Source organism: Eriocheir sinensis, chromosome 19 (assembly GCF_024679095.1).
Source record: "Eriocheir sinensis breed Jianghai 21 chromosome 19, ASM2467909v1, whole genome shotgun sequence".
Taxonomy (NCBI): domain Eukaryota; kingdom Metazoa; phylum Arthropoda; class Malacostraca; order Decapoda; family Varunidae; genus Eriocheir; species Eriocheir sinensis.
Genome location: NC_066527.1, coordinates 18,402,572 through 18,418,485, shown reverse-complemented (window position 1 = coordinate 18,418,485; position 15,914 = coordinate 18,402,572). Strand labels below are relative to the sequence as shown.

The 15,914-nt window shown below is 41.2% G+C and overlaps 1 long non-coding RNA gene across 1 annotated transcript in view; it reads right to left on the bottom strand.

Annotated features, from left to right (window-relative positions):
• Window positions 1-15,914, bottom strand: part of LOC127000833 (uncharacterized) — a 106,102-nt gene that overhangs the window by 84,242 nt on the left and 5,946 nt on the right. Inside the window, exon 2 of the long non-coding RNA XR_007754543.1 lies at window positions 14,683-15,225. This is a non-coding gene — a long non-coding RNA (uncharacterized LOC127000833). The remainder of the gene's footprint in view (window positions 1-14,682; window positions 15,226-15,914) is intronic.

Here is a 15,914-nt window from a genome sequence, read left to right as displayed (position 1 = left end):
GGCTTTATTTATTTTTTCTACAGTTATTGATCTCTCTAACGCATTTTTTACATAGTTAATTTCATGTTCTCTTGTCCGACAGTGAGATTTTCAAGGCTTTATTTTTTTAAGGGTAATTTCACCTTTGTCGATTATTTTTTTCATAGTTTTTTTTTTCCCTAATTAATTTTCGTGGTAATTAGTGCGCCGTCACCATCGTTTGTGTTGGCGGGCGGATTACGCGGCACGATCATACCTTCGCCGGCGCCATAATCGTTAGTGTTATTACGTTCATTGTGTTTATTCATACCAGCAACTTTATCTCCCCTATTATCCCTTTGTCCCAATCTACCTAACGGCCAACATAGGTACCCACCTCTCTCCCTCCCTCCCTACCTACCTACCTACCTACCTAACCAACTAACTAACTAACTAACTAACTGACTCTTTGACTGACTGACTGACTGACTCTCTGATTCTCTGACTGACTAACTAGCTATCTATCTTTCTATCTATGCACCTAACTACCTAACTAACTAGCTGGATAACTACTACTACTATTACCACTACTACTACCATTACTACTACTACTACTACTACTACTACTACTACTTTTAATATCACTTTTTCCTCACAAGACGCATTAAAACTTTGGAGAATGGGAAAACCCTTGCTTAAATTTGATAAAGAGAGAAAGGGAGGGAGAGGGAAGGAGAGGGAGGGAGAGAGAGAGGGAGAGGGAGAGCGCCAGTATGATGGATTTAAGACGTGAATTAAGGAGAGAGAGAGAGAGAGAGAGAGAGAGAGCATGGATGTATTTTAAGAACAAGAACAAAGAAAAAGAAGAAAGTATGACTAAAAAAAAAGAATAAGAAAAGAAAAGAAAAGATAAAAAGATCCTTAATATTAGTGAAGGAATAAACACAAGGCTAAAAAAAAAACTCCAACAACAACAAATAAATAAATAAATAAATAAAAAAGCGATTATTCTAGAGTCCTCCTGAGCTGTTTAGAGGCTGAGAGGATTAGCGACGTAATCATTAATAAAGAGCTAATGAATGATTTGGATAAGTGGAGATGTAATGAGTTTGCAGATGACACGGAAGTCGACAAGGAAGAAGAAGAAGATTGAGAAGAAAGAGGAGATGAAGGAGAAGAAGAAAGAGAAGCAGGAGAAGGAGAAGAAGAAGAAGAAGAAGAAGAAGAAGAGTGATCTATGCGTTTTAGTGATCCCTGACCTTCGTCCACGTCAGAAGCAGCTCCCTTATTTTTAGACACCGTGCAAACAGGATTCTGGATTTTATTTCTCGATGGCGTCTTAAAAGTATCGTCCAGCTTACTTCCCTTATTCCGTGAAGCTCTGATCCTCTTTCTTTCTTTTCCTGTCTTCCTCCCTTTTCCTCTCTTTCTTATATTCCTTCCTTGCTCTCCTTTTCCACCTTCTTCCTTCCTTCCATCCCCTTCCTTCCTTCTCCTTCCTCCTGATCCTCTTTCTTTCTTCTCCTTGCTGCTTTCCTTCCCCTCTCCTTCTTATATTCCTTCCTTCCTTTCCCTTTCCCCCTTCTCCTTCCTTCCATCCCCTTTCTTCCTCTTCCTTCTTTCTACTCCCTTTCCTCCTTCTCCTTCCTTCCATTCCCCTTCCTTCCTTCTCCTTCCTTCCATCCTTTTTCTTCCCTCTCTTTCCCTCCCTCCTTCCCTCTCCTCCTTATATCCCCTACTTCCATCCCTTTCCCTTCTTCTCCTTCCCTTCCTTCCATCCACTTTCCTCCTTTAATTCTCTTTCCCCATCCTTCTCCTTCCCTTCCTTCAATCCCCTTTCTTTCCATCCTTCAATACCCTTTCCCTCCTTCTTTCAATTCCCTTTCCCTTCTTCCTTCGATCACCTTTCCCTCCTTCAGTCCCTTTTCTTCCTCCAATTCCCTTTTCCTTAATTACCTTTCCCCCCTTTCCTTCCCTTTCCCTCCTTCAGTCGTTTCGCTTGTATCGTGCAGGTTTGATCTCCTTCCTTCTTCTTCTCCCTCCCTTCCTTCCTCTCCTTGATGTTCATTTCTTGAAGTTATATCCGAGTTATCTCTGCCTTTTACCTTTTCCAGCTTTACTTTGCGTATTTCTCGCTTGTTTCATTCCCTCTCTTCATTCTCCTCCTCCTCCTCCTTTCCTTCCGTCCTTCCTCTCCTCTCTCTTCAATAATCCTTTCTTCTGTTCCTCCATCTCGTCATGTACTGCTTTGATGTGTATCTCTATAATCCTGTTTTTATCTCCTTAATCCTGTTCACTCTACCGCATGTCAGAATGTGTGCAGAGAAAGACATAAAAAAAGAATTGTGTGGTGAGGAACTTCTACACTTATAAGTTTAGATTTAAAGTGGACGTGAATATGTTAGAATGTTTGCGGGGGAAGAAAAAAAAAAAGATGATTGTGGTGTGAAAGTTGTTCTAGTGTTGTAAATTTAAATATGGAATGGGCGTGAATATATGTCAGAATGTTTGCGGAGGAAGAAAAAGAAAGGGATTAATATGGTAAGAAACTTGTACTCCAGTAATAAGGTTAAATCCTTATTATTGTGTTGATGGGCCTGGATATGTAAAGAAGACGAAAAAGAAAAGGTTCACGTATAGAAATATAAGATTAAAAATAGAATTGATGGGCCTAAATATGTAAAGAAGAACTAAAAAAAAGATTCGCTGATACAAATATAGTTTAAACAGAATTGATGGGCCTAAATATGTAAAGAAGAACTTAAAAAAAAAAGATTCGCTGATACAAATATAGTTTAAACAGAATTGATGGGCCTCGATATGTAAAAAACAAAAAAAAAAATGATTCGCTTATAAAAATATAGTTTAAACATAGAATTGATGGGCCTGAATATGTAAAGAAGACCAAAAAAGAAAAGGTTCGCGTATACAAATATAAGTTTAAACACAGAATTGACGGGCCTGAATATGTAAAGAAGATGAAAAAGAAAAGGTTCGCGTATACAAATATAAGTTTAAACACAGAATTGATGGGCCTGAATATGTAAAGAAGATAAAAAAAAAAAAGGTTCGCGTATACAAATATAAGTTTAAACACAGAATTGACGGGCCTGGATATGTAAAGAAGACCAAAAAAAAAAAGGTTCGCGTATACAAATATAAGTTTAAACACAGAATTGACGGGCCTGGATGTGTAAAGAAGACCAAAAAAAAAAAGGTTCGCGTATACAAATATAAGTTTAAACACAGAATTGACGGGCCTGGATATATAAAGAAGACCCAAAAAATAATGATTCGCTTTTTTTTTTTTTTACAATAAATGAGACAACACAAGGGCACAAATAAAGGAAACAATAAAAAAAGCCCGCTACTCGCTGCTCCTGTAAAGAATCCGAAGAGGTGGCCGAAAGAGCAGTCATTTACGGCTTATACAAATACAGTTTAAACACAGAATCGACGGGCCTGGATATATAAAGAAGACCCAAAAAATAATGATTCGCTTATACAAATAGAGCTTAAACACAGAACTGATGCGAATATGATAAAATCTCCGCCGAGGAAGAGTAAACAAATCGTGCGTTGGGAGTTTTGCGCCGCCGGACCTAGCTTAAGCATTTTATAAACCCGCACTCTTGTTAAAGGCGACAGGTGCGTGGCGACCCAGGTGGACACGCTCAGGTACACAGACAGACAGAGGCAGACACTTCATCGAATAATTATTTAGGGAAGGAAAAGTTAGCTTGGTTCTTTGACTATAATACGATATGTTTATTTTGTTTTGGTTTTGGTGTCTCCCTTGAACTTCCTTAGAGGTTGTGTTGGTGTTTCCGTGGGTAGTTATGTGGTAGGAAAATGTGTTATGTGATACACTTCATCGAATACTTATTTATGAAAGGGAAAGTTAGCTTGGTTCTTTGACTATAATACGATATGTTTATTTTTTTGTTTTTGTTTTGTTTTTGCTCTTGAACTTCCGTAGAATTGAGTTGGTGTTTCCGTGGGTAGTTATGTGATAGGGAAGGAAAAGTTAGCTTGGTTCTTTGACTATAATACGATACGTTTATTTTTGTTTTGGTTTTGGTTTTGCTCTTGAACTTCCATAGAGGTTGAGTTGGTGTTTCAGTAGGTATTTATGTGATAGGAAAATGTGTTATGTGATAGGAAAGGAAAAGTTAGCTTGGTTCTTTGACTATAATACGATACGTTTATTTTTGTTTTGGTTTTGGTTTTGCTCTTGAACTTGAAGGTGTTTCAGTGCGTAGTTATGTGATAGTGATAGTTTGACGAGGAAAAGAAAAAGAAGGAGGAGGAGGAGAAGAAATAGAAGAAGGAGAAGGAGAAGAAGAAAAAGGAGAACGAGATGGAGAATAAGAAGATGCAGGAGGAGGAGAAGGGGAAGAAGAAGAATGAATGAATGAATGAATGAATGTATGTAAAGAACCCGATTGATCCCCTTTGGAAATCGTTGTTATGAGAGAAGAAAGCATCCTAGAATACGAGCCATACAGACCTACATTTGGTAAGGCTTTCGTAGAGGTTGTGTCAGTGTGTCCATGGGCAGTTTTACGAGCCAGGTGATAGTTTGACAAGACTTCAACACCCTGAACGCGAAAAGCACTCTTGAAAACCCCGACTAATCTCCCTTGTGGGCTTTAAAAATAGATATTGTGGGAGGCGAAAACGTTTGAGTATACCAACGTTTATGAATTATTACGCGATAGACTCCGTGAAGAAAAGGTTAGATGATTTATAGACGGAGAAAATACACGCTGTCAAGGTTATATAAGGAGGTTAGTCAACTTCCTCTTCCTCCTCCTCCTCCTTGCAGGGTTTTTATTCTCTTACGTAAGCGATTTTCTTAGTAAACGAACTTATTAAATATTACCTCATTATAATATTCTTAAACTAATTTTCCCGCCGCTAAATCACCGCTTTGAAGAGCTTAAGAGTTTGACGTTTTTAAGAGGAACAGAAGAGTAGCAGGAGGAAGAGGAAGAGGAGGAGGAGGAGGAGGAGCATGTTTCAAACGGAGATGGAAGAGGTGGAAAAAAAAGGGGAGGAGGAGAATGAACGGAAGAAACATGAGCTGGAGGAAAATCAAGACGAAGTAGAGGAGGAGGAGGAGGAGAAGGAGGAGGAGGGAAGAAGAAAAAGAAGAAGAAGGAGAAGGAAACGAAGACTAAAACGAAGAAAAAGAAAATGAAGACGAAGACGTAAACGAAAAAGGAGAAGAAGAAAAAGAAAAAAAGAAGAAGGAAGAAGAAAGAGAAAAAGAAAAAAAAGAAGGAAAAAAAGCAACAAAAAAAGGAAGAAAGAAAAAGAATCATCGAAGAAAACAAAAGAGCAACACCAGCATCAGAAACAACAACAACAACAACAACAACAACAACAACAACAACAACAACAACAACAACAACAACAAGACAAGAAGACAAAGAAAAAGGGGGAAAAAAGAGGAGTTGCCAGACTCGAGGGAACTGCCAGATCAATCCTTTTCAAGAGGAGTAATGTCGCTTCAAGAGGAACGTCGGACCAAGAGGAATTTGACTTCATCTTCAAGACTAAATGCTCGCAACGATATTTTTTTAAAGAGGAATAAATAAAGTAAAGAGTAAAAATGAAGAAGATGAAGAAAAAGAAGAAGATGAAGAAAGTAAAAAAGACGAAGAAAAGGAAAAGAGAAGAAAAAGATGATTGAAGATAGACGATGAAGCAAAAGAAGAAGAAAAAAAGACGCAAAAAGAGGAAGAACAGAGAGAAGGTGAAGAAGATAGATAGAAGATGATAGAAAGTAAAAAACAAAGACAAGAAGAAGAAAAAGTAAAAGATGATGATGATGAAGAAGAAGAGGAAGAAGATGATAAAAAAGAAGAAAAAGAAAGAAGAAGGGAAAGTAGAAGATGATGAAGATGAGAGAGAGGTCTCGGATTTCGCTTTCCATTTTCTCTCTCTCCCCCTGTCCTTTATTTATAAATGTATTTTTTATTCATTTATTTTCGTTTCCTTTATCCATTCATTCGTTCATTCATTAATCGGATTGCCATGACGGACTATTTTTCTATCCTTCTATTTACTTTCTTTCCTTCTCCTCCTCCTCCTCCTCCTCCTCCTCCTCCTCCTCCTCCTCCTCCATTATTTATGTTGTTTTGTAAATAGTCCAAGAAAATATATGACACGCACATTCTCTCTCTCTCTCTCTCTCTCTCTCTCTCTCTCTCTCTCTCTCTCTCTCTCTCTCTCTCTCTCTCTCTCTCTCTCTCTCTCTCTCTCTCTCTCTCTCTCTCTCTCTCTCTCTCTCTCTCTCTCTCTCTCTCTCTCTCTCTCTCTCTCTCACTCTCTATCTCTCTCTCTCTCTCTCTCTCTCTCTCTCTCTCTCTCTCTCTCTCTCTCTCTCTCTCTCTCTCTCTCTCTCTCTCTCTCCCTTCCCTACCTCATCAACGTAGTGCAAAGCCTTTGGAGAGAAAAGGGATGGAAAGGGAAGAGAATTTGTTCCTCTTCTTCTTCTTCCTCCTCCTCCTCCTCCTCCTCCTCCTCTTCCTCTTTCTCTTCCTCTTCCTCTACTACTTCCACCTTCAGTTTTTGCTTCACTACCGCCCTACCATTACTTCTTCTTCTTCCTCCTCCTCCTCCTCCTCCTCCTCCTCCTCCTACTTTTCTTCTTCTGGACCGGAGTGAGTTACAAGCGATCTGTCTTCCCTCTTGTGTGTGTGTGTGTGTGTGTGTGTGTGTGTGTGTGTGTGTGTGTGTGTGTACAGGTCGATGTTTTTGGTACACACGACGCACGAAAAAAGAAAAAAAGCATACATGGTACATTTTCACGTAACACACACACACACACACACACACACACACACACACACAGGTGATTATGACCTAATAAATTAATCCTATATAAATTAATTAACTTTTTACCTGAATATGAACACCTTTTGTCTTCCTCCTCTATTCTTCCCTCTCCCTCTCTTTCCTTCTTTCTTTTTTTTTCCTCTTCCTTTCTTCCTTTTGTTCTTCTTTTTACATTATTCTCTCCAACCTCCTTTCCTATTTTCCTCCCCTTATCGTTACCATCTTCTCCCCCTCTTCCTTTCTTTCTCTCCCTCCTCCTCCTCACTCTTCTCTTTCTTTACTCTCTTTCGAAACTTTCCTACTTTCTTTTTTTTCTTTTTTCTATTTACGTCTTCATTTCTTTCCTTTCTCCTCCTTTCATCCTTTTTCCTCTTCCTCTTCCCTTCCTCTTCCTTTCTCTCCTCCTTCTTCCCTTCTTCCATTTCTTACATCATTTTCTATTTCCTTATCATGTCTTTCCTTTTTCTCTTCCGTTTATCATTTTCTCTCCCTCTTCTCTCTCTCCTTCATTCTCTTCCTCCTTCCTCCCTTCTACCTCCTAATCTTTTCTCCTGTATATCTTCCTCCTTTCTCCTTCTTTCTCCTTTTGCCTTATCTTTTCTCCATTATCTCCCTCCTTCTCCCTTCTCCTTATCTTATCTCTTCATTATCCTCCTCCCCTCTTCCTTCTTCCTCCTTCTCCCTCCCTCCCTCCCCCTGGAGCCAATCTGATCGCGTGGATAAGAGATTGGCTCACCGGAAGAAAACAACGAGTACTACTAAACGGACAGCCTTCCGATTGGCTTCCAGTCACTAGTGGAGTGCCTCAAGGGTCAGTGCTGGGACCCATCCTTTTCATCATATATATCAACGACCTAAAATCAGGACTGAAATCCAAAATATCGAAATTTGCTGATGACACTAAGGTGGGGGGAAAGGCCCTCACAAAGACCGACTGCGAAATCATTCAGAAAGACCTCAATCACATTATCGAATGGTCGGAAAAATGGCAAATGTCCTTTAATGTTGACAAATGCAAAGTCATGCACATTGGGTCTAGAAACAGTAACCACACATACATCATGAATGGGAGACCTCTGCAGGCGATGCAGGAGGAAAAGGATCTTGGAGTCACTATCACCAGTGACCTGAAACACGCGAATCACTGTAAAAAAGCATACAACAAGGCCAACATTATGCTCGGGTTCATAGCGAGGAGCTTCTAGTGTAAAACGCCAGACGTGATGCTAGCCTTGTATAATTCCATGGTAAGACCGCACCTCGAGTATGCAGTACAGTTCTGGTCCCCTAATTACAGAAAGGACATTTATTTACTGGAAAGGATTCAACGACGCGCCACGAAAATGATACCAACCTTAAGGGCTCAACCGTGCGAGGAACGACTCAAGCGACTCAATCTCTTTACATTAGAGAAAAGGCGCCTGCGAGGGGATATGATTCAAGTCTTCAAGTATCTGAAAAACTTCAATAACGTCGATTACTCCAAATTCTTTGAACTGAAAACCAACTCAAGAACTAGAAATAACGGTTTACCCATTCAGTCGAGTCGATGTAACACAGACATCGGAAGGAGTTTCTTTTCAAACCGAGTCATTCGTCACTGGAACAATCTTCCTTCAGAAGTAGTAAATGCGAATACCATCAACTCCTTCAAATATAGAATCGACCGTCACTTCGCTGCGTCAGGAGCGAACTGAATATTGAGGTACATGTTTTCAGACAGATTGCAGCAAGACCTCAACCTATATTCATATAATTCTCCCCCACAACCTAGATTGCAAGTAGCGTAAGTCAACAATAGAGTACAGCAACAGTTAATGTCCGCATGACAGGTAGGGTGCAGTAAGGTGACAGGTTACTGGTGCGTGCCTAGTACCGCCGGTAAAACGAGGATCAAGCCTCCACCAGTGCCCCTGAAACTACACCTCAACCACCGTGAGTATTAGGGGGGATTCTGGGGCTGCCCTGTGTAGGCCACTCGTCCTCTCCCATTCTCCCTGTATTTCTATATTCATGTATCTGTTCCTCAATATCGAGGTGCGTTCCATCTGCTCCTCAATGTCGAGGTGCTTTCATTTGCTCCCCAGGCCCCAAGTGGCTGTCGAGCAGATTAAATCACCAAAGCGGGCAACCACGTAATGAGCCAATAGGCTTTCTGTTGCCTGTATTTCCATGATTCCATGTTTCTATCTTCCTCTCCGTTTACCTTCCTCTTCTTCGTCCTCCTTCTCTTCATCACCCCTCTTCCTCCTCTTCTTCTCCTTCTCTTTCTTTCCCCCTCCTTTCTTCCTCTGTTTTCTTTCCTTATTTATTACATGTTGAAGCTCATTATTTTGGTTTTATTTTCTTTTCTTTTTTTCTCCCTTTATTTTACCTTCTTTCTATCTTTTTTTCTCTCTCTTTCCTACGTCTCTTAAATATCTTTCCTTTCTTTACCTCTGTCTTTCCTTTCTTTCTTTCCTCCATTTTTCTCTTCTACTTTTCTTTTCTTTTAATTTCTCTCTCTTCCCTTTCGTCTTTTCTTGCTGCGTTCTTTCTTTCATTCATTTATTTATTTATTTATTTATTTTCTTTTCTTCCTCCACCTTTTCTTCCTGTCTTCCTTTCTTCCCATTTTCTTATTTTCCCGTTTCTTCCTTTTTTCGTTTTTCTTTCCTTCGTTCCTTCCTTAATTCTTATATATTTTCCCCTTTCTCTGCCCTCTCTTTCCCTTCTTTCTTCTCTCTCTCTTTCTCCTCCTCTTCTTCCGTTTTCTTCTCCTATCTTCTCTTCTTCTCCTTTCGTTCCTCCTCTCCTCCTCCTTTTCTTTTTTTCCTCCTCCCTTCTTCTCCCTCCCTCCTCCCCGTCTTCCCTACCTCATGTTCTCTCCCATTAAACCTTTCCTCCGCTCTCTCTCCCCCCCTCCTTCTCTCCCTCCCTCCCTCCCTCCCTCCCTCCCTCATTTCCCTTCCTTTCACTCCCTCACACTTCCTTTTCCTCCCCTTTCATCTTGCCCTTTCCTCCCCCTCCCTCCCCCCGCTCTCTCTCTCTCTCTCTCTCTCTCTCTCTCTCTCTCTCTCTCTCTCTCTCTCTCTCTCTCTCTCTCTCTCTCTCTCTCTCTCTCTCTCTCTCTCTCTCTCTCTCTCTCTCTCTCTCTCTCTCTCTCTCTCTCTCTCTTTGTAAACTTCACCTGTATTCCCTTTTCATACGCCTCCTCCTCTTCCTCCTCCTCTTCCTCCTCCTCCTCCTCCTTCTCCTCCTCCTCCTCCTCCTCCACGGAATCTTAAACTTTGCCTCGATCGCCCTTCAGATGCAAGTCCAGACATCTGACTAGCTTGGAGGAGGAGGAGGAGGAGGAGGAGGAGGAGGAGGAGAGGAGGACGAGAAGGAGGTTACCTGACGTCTTACCTGTCCTGAGTGAGTGCTGGTGAAGGTTAGGAGGAGAAGGAGGAGGATTGGGAGGAAGAGAGGGAGGAAGAGAGGAGGAGGAGGAGGAGGAGGAGGAATAGAAGGAGGTTACATGACGTCTTACCTGTCCTGAGTGAGTGCTGGTGAAGGTTAGGAGGAGAAGGAGGAGGATTGGGAGGAAGAGAGGAGGAGGAGGAGGAGGAGGAGGAGGAGGAGGAGGAGGAGGTTACCTGGCGTCTTACCTGTCCTGAGTGAGTGCTGGTGAAGGTTAAGAGGAGGAGGAGTAGGAGGAGGAGGAAGAGAGGGAGGAGGAGAGGAGGAGGAGGAGGAGGAGGAGGAGGAAGATGTTAGCCGCTAAAAAAGCTTAAAATATAATAACATTGAAGTTTTTTTTCTATTTTGGCTTTTTTTCTCTTTGTTTACCTTTCCCTCCCTCTTTTTTTTCCTCCATCTCTCCTTTCCTCCGTTTCTCCTTTCTTTCTCCCTTTCTCTCCTTCCCTCCTTCATTCCATCTTTCCTCTCTCCTATTATTCTTTTTTATTCTTTCCTCCAGTTCTCCCTGTTACCCTTCCTCTCTCCATCCCTCCTTTTCTCCTCCCCTCCTCCTCTCTCCTTCCCTTTCTCTCCTCCTTCCCAACTAATTATCCTCCCTGTTATTCTCCCTCCCTCTCCCTCCCTCCTTTCCTTCTCTCTCCTTTCTCCTCACTTCCATCTTTCCTCTCTATTCTTCTCTCTTTTATTTTCCCTCCATTTCTCTCTTATTTCTATCTCTCCATCCTTCTCTTCCTTCTTCTCTTCTCCCTTTCTTCCTTTCTCTACTCGTTCCCATTCGTTCTTTCCTTCCTATTATTTTATCTCATTCTTTCCTCTATTCTACACTGCAATTCTTTCTTTTCTCTCTTTCTTACCCCTTCCTTCCCTTCCTCCCTCCTCCCTTCCCTCCCTCCCTTCTCTCCATTCCTCCAACGTAATCCCTTCGGTGCATAAGACAGACAGACAGAATAACAACAAGATCAGGGATATAGAGAAGTGTTCTTTGATTTTTATTTATTTCTCTCTTTCTTTCTTTCTTTCTCTCTTCCTTCCTTCCTTCCGTATTTCCTCATTGATCCAGTTTATCCTTCTCTCTCTCTCTCTCTCTCTCTCTCTCTCTCTCTCTCTCTCTCTCTCTCTCTCTCTCTCTCTCTCTCTCTCTCTCTCTCTCTCTCTCTCTCTCTCTCTCTCTCTCTCTCTCTCTCTCTCTCTCTCTCTCTCTCTCTCTCTCTCTCTCTCTCTCTCTCTCTCTCTCTCTCTCTCTCTCTCTCTCTCTCTCTCTCTCTCTCTCTCTCTCTCTCTCTCTCTCTCTCTCTCTCTCTCTAGCGAAATTAAACAATCAGTCAAGGAGAGAAAATTGTTTTACAGGTTAAAGAAAGAACAAAGCACGCCCGAAAACATTAGACTTTATAATGATGCCAGGCGACGAGTAAAAAGACTAGTAGGTCAGGCAAAGCGTAGATACGAAGAAAATATTGCAGCCAACTGTAAAAATAATCCGAAATCTTTCTTCAGTTACATAAACAACAGAAAGGCGATCAAAAGTGGTATTGGACCTTTAACAAACAGCGACGGTGCACTAGTGACTGACAGCCAACACATTGCAAACCTCTTAAACAATTACTTTTCCTCGGTGTTTAATACTAACAGTCTTCCTCTCGCCACCACCAACACCAGTAATATTGTAAATCTCGAGCATGCATTGCCTAATTTTGAAATAACAACCGATGAAGTCCTTAAAGCTCTCCATTCACTTAAAACAAATAAAAGTCCTGGACCTGACAAAGTATATCCAACTCTGCTGAAAGAAACAAAGGGCGAAATACTCTCCTCCCTCACAACCGTATTCAATATGTCCTTGCGACAAGGCATCGTCCCTTCAGATTGGAAAAAGGCTAACGTGACACCGATTTTCAAGAAAGGAGAAAAAATAGTACAAGTTAATTAAAGGACCATTAGTCTAACTTCGGTTGTAGGTAAGCTACTTGAGTGCATAATTAGAGACAAAATTGTGAATTAACTTGAAAGCCACTCATTGATTGGGGACTCACAACATGGCTTCGAAACAAAAGATCCTGCCTATCAAACCTATTAACCTTTTATAACGACCTCTTCACTGTTTATGACGTAACCAAATCACTGGACGTAGTCTATCTTGATTTCCAGAAAGCGTTTGATAAATTCCCGCATCATAAATTACTTTACAAATTAAAGCAAATAGGTATTGACGGTCAAGTAAACCAATGGATCGCGAATTGGTTGAGCAACAGACAACAAAGAGTAGTGATTGACGGATTTAACTCAGAGTGGGCGCCTGTCACTAGTGGCGTCCCTCAGGGCTCAGTCCTTGGCCCAGTGCTCTTCATTATTTACATCAACGACGTGGATTTTGGACTCAATAACCGCATTAGTAAATTTGCAGACGACACAAAGATTGGCAACTCGGTTCTCACTGACGAAGACAGGCAAAGCCTCCAAGAGGATTTGCACAAAATTTCAGCTTGGTCGGATAGATGGGAGATGCCCTTTAACGTAGACAAGTGCCAGGTCCTTCAAGTTGGAACGAGGAATAAGAAGTTCGAATACGAAATGCGCGGCGTTAAACTCAAAAGCGTTCAATGCGTCAAAGACTTGGGGGTCAAAATCGCGTCAAACCTCAAATTCTCACAGCAATGCATCGATGCAGCAAATAAAGCGAACAGAATGTTGGGCTTCATTAAAAGAAACTTTGTATTCAAGAATAAAGATGAAATACTCCCGCTCTACAACAGTTTAGTCAGACCCCACTTGGAATATGCGGTACAGTTTTGGTCTCCCCACCATGCAAAGGATATTGCTAAATTAGAAGGTGTTCAGCGTCGGGCAACGAAAATGATCCCTTCCTTGCGCAACAAATCCTACGAAGAAAGGCTTTCTACCCTTAACATGTTCTCTCTTGAGAAACGTCGCCTCCGAGGAAAACTGATCGAATGTTTTAAAATACTTAATGGTTTCACGAATGTAGACAGATCAGCATTGTTTATGATCGATGACACTTTGCGCACGAGGAACAATGGCGTAAAACTCAGATGTAGACAAGTAAATTCAGACTGCACCAAATTTTTCTTCACCAACGTTGTAGTGCGAGAATGGAATAAGCTTCCACCGTCAGTGGTCCAGTGTAACACGATTGACTCCTTCAAAAATAAGCTCGACCGTCACTTCCTTCAACTTAATATCAACTAGAGTAGAAATGCAACGTTTTGGAGTCTTCTGATTAATGTAAAATCACTTAGGTTTAAGGACAGACCACCAAGTCTGGACCATGGGGTCTGTGTGGTCTGATTTTCTATGTAAATCTATGTAAATCTCTCTCTCTCTCTCTCTCTCTCTCTCTCTCTCTCTCTCTCTCTCTCTCTCTCTCTCTCTCTCTCTCTCTCTCTCTCTCTCTCTCTCTCTCTCTCTCTCTCTCTCTCTCTCTCTCTCTCTCTCTCTCTCTCTTCCCTTCTTCCCCTTCTCGTCCTTTTCTCCTCTCATTATTTTTACGTCTTCCTCTTTCTCTTCCTCCTCCTCCTCCTCCTCCTCCTCCTCCTCCTCCTCCTCTTCCTCCTTTGACTGGTATTCCTTCTTTACGTATTCTGTTTCCTCTTCTTCTTCTTCTTCTTCTTAATTATCTATCACTTAATATGTCTTCTTCCTCTTCTTCCTCTTCTTTTTTCTACTCTTCCTTTTCGTTATCATATGTATCTTTTCATTCAACGTTCTGTCTCCTTATCTTCTTCTTCCTCCTCCTCTTCCTCCTCCTCTTCTTCCTCCTCCTCTTTATTATTTTTCCCGACCACCAATGAAACCTTCACTTCACCTACCTCCTCCTCCTCCTCCTCCACCTCCACCTCCACCTCCACCTCCACCTCCACCTCCTCCTCCTCCAAACCGTTTCTCACTCCATTGCTTTTTCCACAACTCTAAATTCGGGTATAGAAAAAAAAGAGAGATTCTGTACCCTATTAAATCCACCTCACTGACTCTCTCTCTCTCTCTCTCTCTCTCTCTCTCTCTCTCTCTCTCTCTCTCTCTCTCTCTCTCTCTCTCTCTCTCTCTCTCTCTCTCTCTCTCTCTCTCTCTCTCTCTCTCTCTCTCTCTCTCTCTCTCTCTCTCTCTCTCTCTCTCTCTCTCTCTCTCTCTGCATAATATTTTCTTTGCAATTCTTTTTTTTTCTGCTTATGAGTTTCATGAAATATTGCAAGGATTATGTTGGTTTTCTCTCTCTCTCTCTCTCTCTCTCTCTCTCTCTCTCTCTCTCTCTCTCTCTCTCTCTCTCTCTCTCTCTCTCTCTCTCTCTCTCTCTCTCTCTCTCTCTCTCTCTCTCTCTCTCTCTCTCTCTCTCTCTCTCTCTCTCTCTCTCTCTCTCTCTCTCTCTCTCTCTCACACACACACACACACACACACACACACACACACACCTTTAGGCTTGCTTACCTGTGTTTCGGCGTGATTGATGTCGCTTCAGGTGTTCCCGTGAAGGTAGGATGAAGGTCATTAGAACACGAAAGTGGTCTCTATATTTTCCTTTTTTTCTCCTACTCCTTTTTCGTTTTTCCTCAATTTTTTAGTTTTTTTTTTCAGTTGTTCCTGACTCTGCTATATAGTCCCTTCTTTGTTCAATTAATGGATGTTTTTTTCTTCATATTATTAACTTTTCTTCTCTTTTCTTCTTCTTTTTTACCACATGTTTATCTTCTATCTCCTTTTCTTTAGTGAGTTATTCGTTTTCTTTTCTTTATTTTCAGTTTCAGGGCATTGCTTTCATAGTTTTATTTTCATCATAGTTTCCTTCATAGTAATTTCACTCTTTTCCTTAGTCTTCTCTTAGTCTCATTTTATCTCCATTTCCCACACTTTATTTTCTTTTTCCCGTTTTCTGTTCTTTTCACTTTCCTCTCCTTCTTTCGTCTGTTCATACTAGAAGATGTTTACTTACTTCTCTTTGGTCTTTTATTGTCTAGTTTTTTCTGTCACTTTCTGAAACGCGAAAAAAGAATTATATAAGATTTTCCATACTGATATTTTTGGGGTGATAAATTTTTGGTCACGGAAATTTTTGGTGAACGGGAATTTTTGGTACAAGGGGAGGCGGTGACTGCGTGGTTAGCGTCCCAGCATCACGTTCAGGAGGACACGGGTTCGAGTCCTGCCCGCCGCCACAGCTGGGATATTTCAGTCACCGCCGAGTTGCCTTAGACGACCCACTAGCTATCCTGAAGACCACCTATCAGCCTGGCCTCTACATTTTCTCTCTTGAGCGAAGCAAGATGGCTCCACTATAAACACTTGCCTGCTTCAAAAATTTCCGTTCACCAAAAATTTATCACCCAAAAATTTATCACCCAAAAATTTATCACCCAAAATTTATCACCAAAAATTTCAGTCTATAAAAAAATCTTATCATCAGGCCCTAGCAAGAAAGCCTACCACCACCATAAGCCCAAACGTAAAAAGAGAATATAATAAAATAAAGGATTTGTTTTTGTTTTTTGGTGAACGAAAATTTTGGGTGGACGGGAATAATTTGGTGAACGGAAATTTTTAGTGAACGAAGTTTTTTTTTGGTAAGCGGAAATTTTTGGTGATCGGAAACTTTTGCTGAGCGGAATTTTTGGTGAGCGGAAATTTTTGGTGAACGAAAAGTTTTGTTGAACAGAATTTTTTGG